Raw genomic sequence first — 14,349 nt, 5'->3', positions numbered from 1 at the left:
TTTTTTGACATTGTTCTATATCATGCTAATATTAAAAAATATTTTTCATAATGGGAATATTTAATGACATTATATTCAATTTTTTTATGACAAATGATACTATGTCTACTGTAATATACTTTTTTGTGGTGTCATAACCCGGCTCTTAGGCCAAGACAAACATGGAAAGGGACACAATGGATTGTAAAAAAGGAAACAAGCAAACAAAAAGCTACAAATGTGAAGTGTGTCCGTCAGTAAAAGACAAAGGTTAAATGTACAGCTGCTGGCAGCGGTGAGTCCAGGTGAAAAGAGAGACCAGAGCAACTCGAGTGGCTTTTAGTCCCTGGGAGGCTCGGACCAGGTCTGTCGCAAATACGTTCCTGTGGTACCTTCAAGGAAAAAGGGAAAACTAACAGGCAAAAGCAAACTTGATATCAGAAGTTAGAGAGGTGCCTTCACAATGTAAAACTTATCAACATACTAAAAAGAAACATTTAAAACTTATCTATAAAGTAATAAAGAATAAAAAATGTAAAACTTATTGACATACTAAAAAGTGAAATACTTCAATCTTATCTATAAATTAATATGGAATTAAAAATCAAATGTTCAAATGAAAGGTGTGTTTGTGTGTGTGTGGTCCTGTCACAGCTACTGGCTGGTCCAGCAGTGGAGCTCTGCACCAGGCCTGTTTCCTGCAGGAGTCTCACATCTCCCGGCTGAATGGACAGTCAGACATCCAGGCCATGATGCTCTCGGACACTGTAAGAAAAGAAGAGGGTGAGAGACCACGAGGCTCCGGCAGGAGGGACAAGGCCGCGTCGTCGTCAGGCTGACTGTCCTCCATAGGCTCCTGGAGGGGTCCTGGCTGGATCACCTGTCTTACCTGAACCTTAGACAGACAGAGAGAGGGGGGTGGGGGTCAGACTGGTCCAGCTACATCCTTTGGACTGACGCAGTAGTGTGGGATAAATGTGCACGGTGACCACCGGCCAATGCTCATGTACACATTTAGAGGACTCACCTCCAGCTGGACATCCTCCTGCCTGGCCTGTGGTGGGGTAGAGGAAGAGGTGGAGGGCTGCGGGCTGGAGCTACGCTGTGACAGGACGGCAGCATCCCCACGGAGTCTTCTCTCAGGAGGCTCCTCAGGGCCTCTGGAGCAGCTGTCCTCCCTCTGCCTCTTCCTGCTGTCAGCAACCTGTTAGAGAGATGAACAACGGGAGTAAGTAAAGGAGCAGGTCAAACTACTTCACTTTTAATCCTTTCAGACTGAACATCACCTGTGTAACTAAATGGATCCTTGTATTTCAACCAAAATTACTTCTTAAGTTTTCCTTTAATGTTAACAGTCATTTATTATAGTAATACTATAACTCTATAATATATACTGACAGAAAGTGCAAGTTAACAGACTGACTAACTTGATGCATGACTTGTAATTGTTTTACGCAAAGTTTAAAAAATATATATAATCAGCTCTGATATTTTATTAGTGCCACCTGCTGGACAATCAAGGGCGAAGTTTCCCACAGTAATAACAGAAATCAGACTTGTAACACTCCAGCACACACTCCACACTTCTCATCATACAACCAATCCCACGAGTCTCTCAGCGAGCGGCGACACATCGAACTTACTCATCACTTAGTGTAAAGCGCGTACCGAGGCGCAACCAAAACGCAAGGCAGCACGATACTTCTTCATCCAGGCAGCGCGTGAAGGCCTGTAGGGGAACAAACAATCAGTGGGTCAGCGTCCTGCAGTACAAACAGCCAGAGGAACTGAAGACAGAAGTTACTGCAGCTTCCAGGAGAGGGACACCTCTGGCTGTCATGGCAACACTGGAGAGGAGGAAGTTAAACTGGCAGGATATTTGGGAATGCAGCTGAACATCCTGTGCAGACAGGCGTCGTGTCCTGAGAAATGCTTGGACCGCAGAGTGGCATACAGGAAGGTCCTTTAATGTCCTCACTTGATTCTTGATGATGACAGTGCCGACTTTCTATTACAATAACTATGCCGCACTACTAAACAGTTTAACTTTGACATTACAGCAGTTTAAAGCTGTGCCAACATATTACAAAAAGCATTTCTGTATCTGCTGCTCTTACATTTATTTTAAACTAATTCAATACTTTTTCATTTTAACACAATGCATGGCCTAAGTGTCCGCTGAAAATACAATGATGCTATAAATCAGTAAAATATAGATTTTTGTTCATGGCCTAAGCACTCACTTAAAAGATTACGATACAAATGTAAATGTGTAAGTCTAAATTAAGATGTAACAAACACAACAGGCAGAAATGATCAAACATTGTAACTTGCCATGTCATGGTTGAGCTAGTGTCACAAACATGACATGACAGTTGCAGTGTTTTACAAATATCAGTTATCAAAGCACTACACACTAAAGATGCAGTTCACAATAAGCACACACTCCTAACAGGTCTAACATGATATACACTTTTTACTTTGAGCATCACAGACAACACAAAGCAAGTGCCAGCTTACCTGGAGGGATGTCGGTGCTCTGTGGGCTCCTGCTGGGCTCTCTCCTCTGGTAGTTGTGGTCCAGGAGGTGAGACGGCACGTCAGACATCTGTAATGATGAACATACAGTTTGGGAATGTATTCTACTCAATTCAACATAACTATATTTAACTTAACATTGAACAACTGTGTTACACTAAGCTGCCAGTAGAAAATATCACTTAAAAATGGTCTTGTGCAATATACAATATTGTATTTTCTGAAAGAGATTTGACAAGTAAACACTGTGACAAACTGTTTGAGGAAAGAAGTAACGAAGACGAATCTCACGTTAGTTATTTACAGCAACGACTTTACTGTGATATTACATATTTAATACTTTCTTATATTTGACTTAAACAACTTATATTTGACTTAAACAACTTATATTTGACTTAAACTTATATTTTACTTAAACAACACTGAATGAAAGTCAGGTAGATGACTGTGGGGATTTGATGCCCCAATGCGTCACATATAACGGCCTGAAAAGTATTTAAAAGATATTAAACTTGTTATATTCTTACATTTTCCACGATAAATCGGTAGAATAGTTGTTCTGGGTTCAGATGAGATCCTTTTTCAGGTGTAACTGGCTCAGTTTTATAGAAATCGTCGAGTGAAAGTCTCTCGTCCAAAGTCTCAGAGTGAAATTATGATTTTGGAATGTTTTGAATATATATGGATTCCATAGCAACCAGCGTCAAACGTCAAACGTCAGATCCAACTGGCCTGATCAATATCAGTATTGATGTTGTATATTTACATTATTATGTAATTATTCCCTCCTGGTTCAGCAACACTATTATATTGTACAGACACAATGTATAGCCTACACTTGTTTTTGTATTGACATCCCCTTACTTCACTTTATTTAAACTTCGGTCAACAGATAGTCTCAGTCTCAATTTATAGAAGGAAGTAAGTAAAACTCTAAATAAATTAACACGTAAGAAAGTAGACCCCCTGGTTTGACTGATAGTTCACCTGCTGAGTGAACACATTAAGTTAATACGTTGTGCTACATGACTGTTAGCTAGCATACTTTATGTCACTAACGTTACCTGGACAAATTGGGTCAAAGGAGATCCAACTTCACGTGCAAGCAGGTGGTACTAAAGAGGATGAGAAAGGGAAAGAGCTAAGTTTGAGTTTGACTGCTGCCTGTCAGTTAACTACAGAGAAACGCGATTTTGTAGAAAACAAACACACACAATTATAAGCTAACCTAATGTTTAAATGTGTCAATGGGTCAGTTTTTTGAGAGTGTATTTATTTCATTTTGCCACTAGATGGAACTGTTCAGCCAAATGTGATTGACTAGTTCGGGTACCAAATGTTTTCTTAGTTATGTAGATGAAGGTGTTCATAGGTCTCACATTCTTTATTTACAATCACTAAATAAAGTGTTGTATATTGTTATACGTATAGGGCAGTGTGTGGTGAGTAGCCACACAATCCTAGGAAAGAAAAGCTGCAAATCACATCATAGTCCAGATGAAAATGTCCACTATACTGCAGTGTGGTTGTCCATGTTTGGACCAAGGAACAACATATTTCAGTAGACAAGTTGAAGTTGCTCTTCCTGTATTTAAGGATATATTTGTGTATCATCAGGACAAGAGGAGCAGGATTGGAAGAATAAAGGACAATAAGGAAACTCTGAGGGACTTCTGACTCTTCCTCTGGATCTGAGCCAGGGGCAAACAAAGGCATCAACGCAGAAATAAAATGTAAGCATAAAAAAAAACACACACAAAACAAATCTCCTAAATTCTGTAACTTTCTTTCATATTCTTGACTTGGATTAATAACTGTAAAGAAATAAGATTATTGGTTGCCTTCATGCCATGCTGATAGCAGGTTTGATTCTAGCTTTTCTTCAAACTACATGTACAGTAGCACTCAGAGAAGCCATGTGTGCTTTTCACATGAGACGTCAACAGAAGATTCACCAAACTGTCCCTGCAAGTCTCTACAGCTAAACACAAAGAAAAAAAATGTATATTTTCCCATTACATTTCACATAAAACTTAAAGATGTTTTCCACGAAATATGAGTATTTAAAAAGTAAATGTCAAACAGACACACACACACACACACACACACACACACACACACACACACACACACACACACACACATACACACACAATACTTGTGTCTCTGCCACACTCAGATACACACACATCCGCACACACACACTCCAATATGGTTGAACACACACACACAAACCACTAGGTTGGAGCAGGGACCCCCTACTGTATATATTGTATAGAAGAGGCTTGAAGAGAGGGGGGGTGCTGTTTAGTCTGGATGAGGTACGTGCGACTATGTGTGTACGTGCGGTATGTGTGTGTCAGAAGCGAGGTCCCACCCTTCTCGAAACACAGCGGAGGAGGGAATGTGAATGTAAAAATTGCTGCGGACCCCCTGTTGAAGACCTATGCACTAGGTATTGTATTCGCACTATGTGGTTACTGTGCCTGTATTATCCTCCTGTCCATAGTCTGCAGCCTGCTCTTATTGCTCTTGTTGATCCCAGTCTTGGGAATGGTTCTGGGCTTGGGACGCACTTGGAACAGAAACGTCACTTAAAACTTGTCTGTTCTTCATACCAAAGTTATGTTTCATGCGTACTTAAGCAGTTTTGAATCAGAGGAGAACACAGTATGCCGTATCAACAGTTACAGGACCAGGACAAAGAGTTGCAGTCTTACACACTTCTCTGTGCTTCTTTCCGGGCAGTCACCCACTCAAATCCCCATAGTGACTGCGTCTGCCCCACGACCACTGAAACTAATCAAGTCTATGGTTAACAGAAGAGGAGTTATACATGAAAACCTAATTAAAATAAACACCACCGCTGCAAAAGTGCAACTAAATCAAAAAATTAAATGTGGGCTCTTAAACATCAGATCTTTATCAACGAAAGCTGGATTGGTAAATGATTTAATATCAGATAATAAGATTGATTTATTTCGTCTCACTGAAATCTGGCTGAGACATGAAGAATATGTCAGTCTAAATGAATCTACTCCACCTGGTCATATTAATACTCACATTCCTCGAGGTACTGGCCGAGGAGGTGGAGTTGCGGCCATATTTGACTCAAACCTCTTGATCAATCCTAAGCCTAAACTAAACTATAACTCTTTTGAAAGCCTTGTTCTTACGCTCTCAAACCCAACATGGAAAACAATAAAGCCAGTTTTATTTGTTACTGTGTACCGCCCACCTGGTCCGTATTCTGAATTTCTATCTGAATTCTCAGAATTTTTATCAAATTTAGTCCTTAAAACAGATAAAGTAATTATTGTAGGTGACTTTAATATTCATGTGGATGTTGATAGTGACAGCCTTAATAATGCATTTATCTCAATATTAGATTCAATTGGGTTCAGTCAGAATGTACATGAACCAACTCACTGTTTAAACCACACTCTGGACCTTGTTCTGGGATATGGTGTTGAAATTGAAAGTTTATCAGTGTGTCCACATAATCCTCTTTTATCAGACCATTTTTTAATAACTTTTGAAGTCCTGTTACTGGACTACAAGCCAGTAGGCAAAATATCCTACGCTCGATGTTTATCTGAAAGTGCTGTGACTAAATTTAAGGAAGTGATTCCATCAGCACTTAATTCAATACCAGGACTCAATATCAATATAACAGAGGACTCCAATGCTAACTTTAGTCCCTCCCAAATTAATCATCTTGTTGATAGCGCTGCAGCCTCACTGCGAATAACACTCGACTCTGTCGCTCCTCTAAAGAAGAAGATCATAAAACAGAAAAAGAAAGCTCCATGGCTTAATTTACAAATCCGCAAACTAAAACAAAAGTCGAGAAATCTTGAAAGTAAATGGCGTTCCACTAAATTGGAAGAATCTCGTTTAGTCTGATTAGATCATCTTAAAACGTATAAGAAGGCTCTCCGTAATGCCAGAGCAGCTTATTACTCTTCCTTAATAGAAGAAAATAAGAACAACCCCAGGTTTCTTTTCAGCACTGTAGCCAGGCTGACAGAGAGCCACAGCTCTACAGAGCCTTCTGTTCCTATATCTCTCAGTAGTGACGACTTCATGAGTTTCTTTAACCATAAAATTATAATTATTAGAGACAAAATTAATCTCCTCCTGACCTCAATTGGTAATGACTTAACTTCAACTGTTGGAATTTTAAAAACATCTGTAACTCCTGAAATATATCTAGACTGTTTTACTCCAATCAACCTTAACCAACTAACTTCAACAATCTCATCGTCTAAACCATCAACCTGTCTTTTGGACCCGATTCCAACTAAACTGTTTAAAGAAGTTTTACCCTTAATTAACACCTTGTTATTAAATATGATCAACCTGTCTCTATTATCTGGCTACGTACCAAAATCCTTTAAAGTAGCTGTAATAAAACCACTTCTTAAAAAGCCTAGTCTTGATCCAGAGGTTTTAGCCAACTATAGGCCGATATCTAACCTTCCCTTTCTCGCTAAAATCCTTGAGAAAGCAGTCGCAAAACAGTTGTGTGACTTTTTACATAATAATAGTTTATTTGAGGTTTTTCAATCTGGATTTAGAGTTCATCATAGCACAGAGACGGCACTGGTGAAAGTTACCAATGACCTTCTTTTGGCATCAGACAAAGGACTTGTCTCTGTTCTTGTCTTGTTAGACCTCAGTGCTGCTTTCGACACTGTTGATCATGACATTCTACTACAGAGACTGGAACATTGTGTTGGCATAAAAGGAACCGCACTAAGCTGGTTCAAGTCCTATTTATCTGAACGATCTCAATTTGTACTGTGTTAACGATAAATCCTCCATGACAGCCAAAGTCAGTCTTGGAGTTCCGCAGGGTTCTGTACTTGGACCGATTCTATTCACCTTATATATGCTTCCTTTGGGCAATATTATAAGGAACCACTCTATAAACTTTCATTGTTATGCAGATGATACCCAATTATATCTATCAATTAAACCAGACGAAACCAATCAATTGGCTAAACTTCAAGCATGCCTTAAGGACATAAAAACTTGGATGTCTAGCAACTTTTTGATGTTAAACACAGACAAAACTGAAGTTATTATACTTGGCCCTAAACGCCTCCGAAACGCATTTTCTAATGACATAGAAGTTCTGGATGGCATTAACTTGGCCTCCAGCACCACTGTAAGGAATCTTGGCGTCATCTTTGATCAAGATCTGTCGTTTAACTCCCACATAAAACAAATCTCAAGGACTGCCTTCTTTCATCTACGTAACATTGCAAAAATAAGACACATCGTGTCTCAAAATGATGCAGAAAAACTAGTCCATGCATTTGTTACTTCAAGGCTGGATTACTGCAACTCATTGTTATCAGGTTGTCCCAAAAAGTCGCTTAAGACTCTTCAGTTGATCCAAAATGCAGCGGCACGTGTATTGACTAGAACAAGGAAACGGGATCATATTACTCCTGTATTAGCTGCTCTGCACTGGCTCCCGGTAAAATACAGAATAGAATTCAAAATCCTTCTCCTGACTTACAAATCAATTAAAGGTCAGGCTCCAGCATATCTTAAAGATCTCATAGTACCTTATAAACCAACTAGAGCATTACGCTCCCAGACTGGGTTACTTGTGGTTCCTAGAGTCTCTAAGAGTACAATGGGAGCCAGAGCCTTCAGCTATCAAGCTCCTCTCCAGTGGAACCAGCTTCCAGTTTGTGTTCGGGAGGCAGACACACTCTCCACATTTAAGAGTAGGCTAAAGACTTTCCTTTTTGATAAAGCTTATAGTTAGGGCTGGCTCAGGTTTGCCCTGGATCAGCCCCTAGTTATGCTGCTATAGGCTTAGACTGCCGGGGGACACCTCCCTGCTCTCTTCCTTCTCTCCCTCTCTCTTCTTCTCCCTCTCTATCTGTATGCATTTATGTAAATGTATGTTACTAACTCACCATCCGGGGTATCATCCCCGGAGTGTCTGCCTCTCATGTGGCAGGTTGCCACTGATAAAGTTTACGTCAGGATCATGAATCGTGACAGCGCCTGCTGACCTGGTCCTGCTGGACACCGGGAAGCCTTATTGACATTTTCCTGGATTCATCCAAACTTTCTATTTCTTTTTTTTCCAACACAACATAATTTCTGTCAAATGTTGTATTTGTACTATGTTGTTTATCCTGTACACACGACATCTATTGCACGTCTGTCCGTCCTGGGAGGGGGATCCCTCCTCAGTTGCTCTCCCTGAGGTTTCTTCCATTTTTTCCCCTTTAATTTTGGGGTTTCTTTTAGGAAGTTTTTCCTTGTGCGATGCGAGGGTCTAAGGACAGAGGATGTCGTAACCTGTACAGTCTGTAAAGCACACTGAGACAAATGTATAATTTGTGATATTGGGCTATACAAATAAATTTGATTTGATTTGATTTGATTTACAGATGCTCGTGAACATTTTTAGCTCAGGACATGTGTAGTTAGCCAGGAACTTGTGATACGGTGTGTTTTTGTTTCATTACAGTATTCCTTATCTCTTTGTACAATTACTTTGAGATGATAGCTTATGCCAATGTCTTGTCTGACAAATTTTATAAATACAGTGTAAAAGAAAAGATTGAGAAATAGGGCTGCATTTCTAACATGAAGGTGAAAGAGTTGCTGTTCCTTGAATATGCCATTGGAAGAGTTCAGTCCAAAGGTAGTGGTGATAATCTGAAAAGAGATAACATTTCAAAAGATGTAATATCAAAATATACTACATCCAAAAAACAAAACAGCCAGATTGTTTGAGTTATTTTATTTATATGTTTATAAATGATCTTTGTCAATATCTTACATTTTTTATATATTTATATTAAATAGGTGAACAAGCTGAAATGAAAAGGATTTTCTTTATAAGTGTTGAACCTGGTTTACATAATGAGTTCATAGCGTGTGCAACTTGACTGGTGAGATAAGCATGTGAAGACATTTCAATCTAGCATTTTTTTCTAGATGTCATCCCCTTGAAAGTGGCTGTAATCAGTATTATTTATATTGTATCAAATGAATGTGAAGACAAAGTTCAAAGGAGTCTGGTATCGTAGAACCTAGATCGAAGGTTATCAGTTAATTACTCATTTTGATTTACACCCGATGGTGTCACAAACAGTCAGTTGGAGAGTACTGTAAATATGTTCAAATTCAAGGGGCTTTATTGGCATGAAAGCTTCAAAAACAATGTTGCTAAAGCATCAAAATACAATCTGACCATTTTTTTTGGACAGTACACGATAACAGGGAATGGTTTATGTTTGGGGAAGGATAAATGGTTATAGTAACCATATTGAAATGAATCTCAAGTTAACAGTAATGTTATGGATCGTATGTGTGTGTGTGTGTGCGTGTGAATGCATGCATGTGTGTGTCTAGGTCTATTGTCAACACAAGCTCATGATTTTAACATTTTGTAATACAACATAAAATATGTCAGTAAATACCCCACTATTTCTTAAGATTTAAAGGCCCTGTCACACATATGAATGACAGAAACTTATGCCGGCGCATACGAAATATCGGCAATACGTTGATATAAATTAAGGGTAAGTTGTGATCGTTCGAAGGACGCAGACGATACGCCGAACATGGCAGACATACGGCCCTGTCACACAGTTCTGTATGGCAGAAACATGCCGGCGTATATGAAAAGTAGCTCAAAATGTGTCAGAGTCCAAATACGTCCAACTTTTCCACAGCGGTGTTGTAGCTGACTTATACATAACAAATACATAACAAATGATTATACGTATGTCAAACCTTTTGATAGCTTATCACTTACTTATTTAAAATGTATCAGAGCGTCTGGCCAACGGAGCTGGAAAAGTGCCATTTGGTTCACATCATGCTGATGCTGGAGAACGGCTAGAATGTACTCTTGTCGCGGCCTCTCAGCATCCTCCATGCTCTCTGATGATGGGTTGATGTATTCATCAAGACTTGCTGTGAAGAAGTGAGGATGAGCTACTCACAGGGACCCTATATACTATATTCAAACCCCAATAAGCTCCCCAAACGCTAGCTGAACGCTAGCTGTACTGTGGAAACACGTTTAATAAGTTACTCCGTCAGGGATAAGTTTAACATAGGTCACGAATAGGTTATCCACTCGTTATCAATAAGGTGGCTGTAGGGTTCACCGTCAGCCGACGTAGCCTATATCTAACGTACCTCTAATGTAGTCACGTAGGTATTTACGTAGGTATTTACGTACTGTATTTACCTAGGTAAGTATACACGTACTGTATTTACGTAGGTAAGTATTCACGTACGTATTCCGTATTTACGTATGTCCAACGTAACGTAACTTATGTGTAACGTCTGCATAACTTATGAAGCACACGTTGGGTACGTCCGGTAATTTTGAACATGCTCAAAACATTTTCACAGCCTCAGCGTTCAACAACTCACCCCAGCGTAACACAGCGTGCTCTTAACGAATACTACGTATGCCTTACCTAATATCAACGTATACCAGCGTATTGCCGATATTTTGTATACACCCTATTTTTATATACGTTATGCATTCGTTGGGTATTCGTCTGATACATCTTGTATAAGTAAGTGATACACTGTCAATAGGTTAGACATGCGGATCTGTATATGTTCACTTTTCCGATCCGATGAAAAGTTGGACGTATTTGGACTCTGACAAATTTTCATTTCTGCCAGCATACGTTTCTGCCATATGGATATGTGTAACAGGGCCTTTACTTTAAAAAGGTGGTTGCTAACAAGTGGCTAAATGAGACAACAGAGGTTGTCTGAGATATCAAACGTCATCATGCCGGACACGGGTAAACCCATGTTGGTGGTGTTGTCGTGACGTTGAAGTCATGTGACCGTGGTCTAGTCTGTGCTAACTTCTGGGGGTTGTCGGCCAATTGGCTCCCTTGACAAAAAGCCAATGGGATTTCTCCATTGGATTTATTATTATTATTATTATTATTATTATTATTATTATTATTATTATTATTATTATTATTATTATTATTATCAATTAAATTATCAATAGGCAAAATGCTAAAAACGTTTAGTAGTCTCATTTATCCACGTCTTAGCAACAGCCTTAACACATGTAAAAGCTTCAAAATTCACAAGTGGGGTATTTCCTGATTTTTTTCATGTGGAGGAACAGAAGGTTAAAATATCTTAAGCCTGGTTACATAGAACTTATTTCAGGCATTTCACCATAAGCCCATACAAATAAATAAAACGTCTTTCAAGATGAAGGAACCAGAAGTGCAAAAATACTAACTGATTTCTGGGTTTTTAGGACTTTGGGGGGTTTAGTCCTGCAGCATTCAATTGCAGCAAGATATGCCTTGTCTCCTTCTCCTATGTGTATTTTATTTATTTTGAGAAGTCATTAAGCTATTTGAAATCTGAAATTACAAAGTTGAACTTGTTCAAATAAATGTGTGTCATTAAATGTTTTACATTGTAGGAGTAAGCTCATCGCTGTCTCAGCCTCACCTGTCTAACAGTAACCACATGTTCTGATTGCTTTTGGTTGCCTTATTTTTTGTGTCCTCTTTTTTTGAATTGCCAATATGTTGTCACTGGGCCTGTACTTGGTTAGGATCTGTTTCTGACAGTAGAGAGATATTTCATAAAAATAATAATTAATAATCTATTTTTAGGTCCAGATAATATGCTGATCTATTTGGGCTTTTAGTTGCTCCTTTCCAATGTTCCAAATAGGTTTCTTTACATTTAGCCTCAGTACCAACTGACAATTCCCTCTTCATTACAGGCTCTTAGTCTTGCAGGTTATTCAGAAACTCATTTATTTCTCTGCACATTCGGTTTCTGTCTCTTTCTCTAATCTTCTCCAGAATTCTGATGCTGTCCTTACGAAAGGACGTTTGTTGCGGTATCGCTGCCGCCCTCATGTGATATTCTATCGACTTGTAGCTCTCCTTTCGCATGAAGTGTACATATTTTGAGTAGTAGTTGTAAAGCATCTGTGCCCCCTCAGCATCCAGATCACTTTCCAGCAGTTCCTCGTATATCTCGTCAGCTTTACCTTGGTGATTGGACTTTGCATATATGTTTGCAAGAGATATTTTTCTTGTAAGTGAAGAAAGAGGATAAAGAGTTATCACCTCTCTGTGGAGACTGATCGCTCTATCGATGATGCCGGGCTCCAAGGGATTGTCCCTGTGTAAAAAGATCTTCTTCTTGTAGCAGATTGCGGCACATCTCTTCAGATAACGCGCATCTGGATGTCTTTCCAGAACCTCCTCTGCCAAATCAATGGCCTCATCCACAGATATATAGATTCTGTACAGCCTTAGCAATGGTTTAATACCACTGTAGCTGCTGATGGGCTTTCTTAAAACCCTTCTAGCCAACTCACGTGCTTCACTTCCTATTTTCTTCCCTTTTTTAGCACATGCCTCAAAGTACAGAGCAGTAAGGTACAAGTTCTCTGGATCATGTTCCTTGGCGATTTTCATTTTTTCAAAGAGGGTTGAGATGTCAGCCCCCAGCTTTTTGTCGCTGTGCGTAAGAGCATTCTCTAACCCTATGACGTGGCTGGTGTGCCACTCCACCATGTCCGGCTGCATCCTGATGGCTCTCTGGAAGTATTCTGCAGCCAGCAGCTTTTTGTCTGTGCCGAACTTCATCAGAGTCCAGGCTTTTTCAGCGTATATCTCTGGGTGGAGCTCGTCATGGGATGGAGATGGATATTCATTCATCAGGGCGTCAACCTTTGTCAGGTAAGCCTCACTCTCTGCAGGGTCTCCCAGGTGGTGGTGCAGCCAAGCCAGGTTCCCGTGGTTCACCACTAACCAGGGACCCTCATCTGAGACAGTGTTTCTCATCTGGCGGAAGGCCTCTGCAGCCCTGCTGAAGAAACAATGGGCATCTTCGGTGAATCCCAGCTGGTAGTGGATGAACCCCTGCAGATTGTAAATGTGACCCAGCCAGCTGTATCCCTCTTTTGTGCCGATATCCTCCAGCTTGTCCCTGAGACAGAAAAGTTTGGCTCTGCTCGGGTCTAGATCCCAGGTGAAGTGGCACTGCAGGGCCTCCAGTTTGGACACCAGTGTTGTTTGACTCTGAGCAGCACTGGTGGAGATATAACAAATGTCAATTCACTCATCTCTGCTACAACCACTGCTGTTATGTTTGATCAAATGAACACAAAAACCAAACTAGACCGCAAGCGTATCAGACACATCACACCAACAGGTAAGCTCTTATTTGAATCTACAGCAACAGAGAAAGTAAAATAAAGTTATAATAAGAGATATATAAAATTAAATTAAGAAAATAAGTAAAAATAGAAACTTTACAAGAGCAATTTAAGGCAAAATTAAAGTGACAGTGGTGTGATTATTAGCAGAAGACTCAGCGGTTCTATGTTAACTGTGTACACAAGACTGATGCTATGATTATTTAATGGTACCTGGTGTGTTTCTGTATTAATATAGAGATGATATATAAATATAATACAGAATATGAAGCAATCGGTTTGTAATATATTAACATAATATAGTATCATATAGTTAATTATGAGATGATATGAGTATAAGGTAGTAATATAATATAACATAATATAAAGTATACAGAAATATAACAAACTATAAAAACAGTAACAGACTAAATCTATATATATATATATATATATATACCAAGGTATGTAATCCAACAGAGATCCAGAATGTTTAACATATTAAAAATGTTCAGACTCACCTCATCATCCAGGTGCTACCCGTAGTTTGCTGAATCTGAGTCTCTGGCGTTTGCTCTTTACACTTTGAACGCAGCTGCTTTGGGTGCGGCACCATTAAATCTGTAATGTTC

At 39.5% G+C, this 14,349-nt stretch overlaps 1 pseudogene; it reads right to left on the bottom strand.

The window, feature by feature from the left end:
- Positions 1–251: 251 nt before the first annotated feature.
- LOC115006940 (interferon-induced protein with tetratricopeptide repeats 5-like) lies at positions 252–14,333 on the bottom strand (annotated as a pseudogene).
- Positions 14,334–14,349: the final 16 nt, after the last annotated feature.

This window comes from Cottoperca gobio, chromosome 4 (assembly GCF_900634415.1).
Source record: "Cottoperca gobio chromosome 4, fCotGob3.1, whole genome shotgun sequence".
Classification (NCBI taxonomy): Eukaryota; Metazoa; Chordata; class Actinopteri; order Perciformes; family Bovichtidae; genus Cottoperca; species Cottoperca gobio.
Note: the sequence above shows the minus strand (reverse complement) of the source record. Positions and strands in the feature narration are given on the sequence as shown.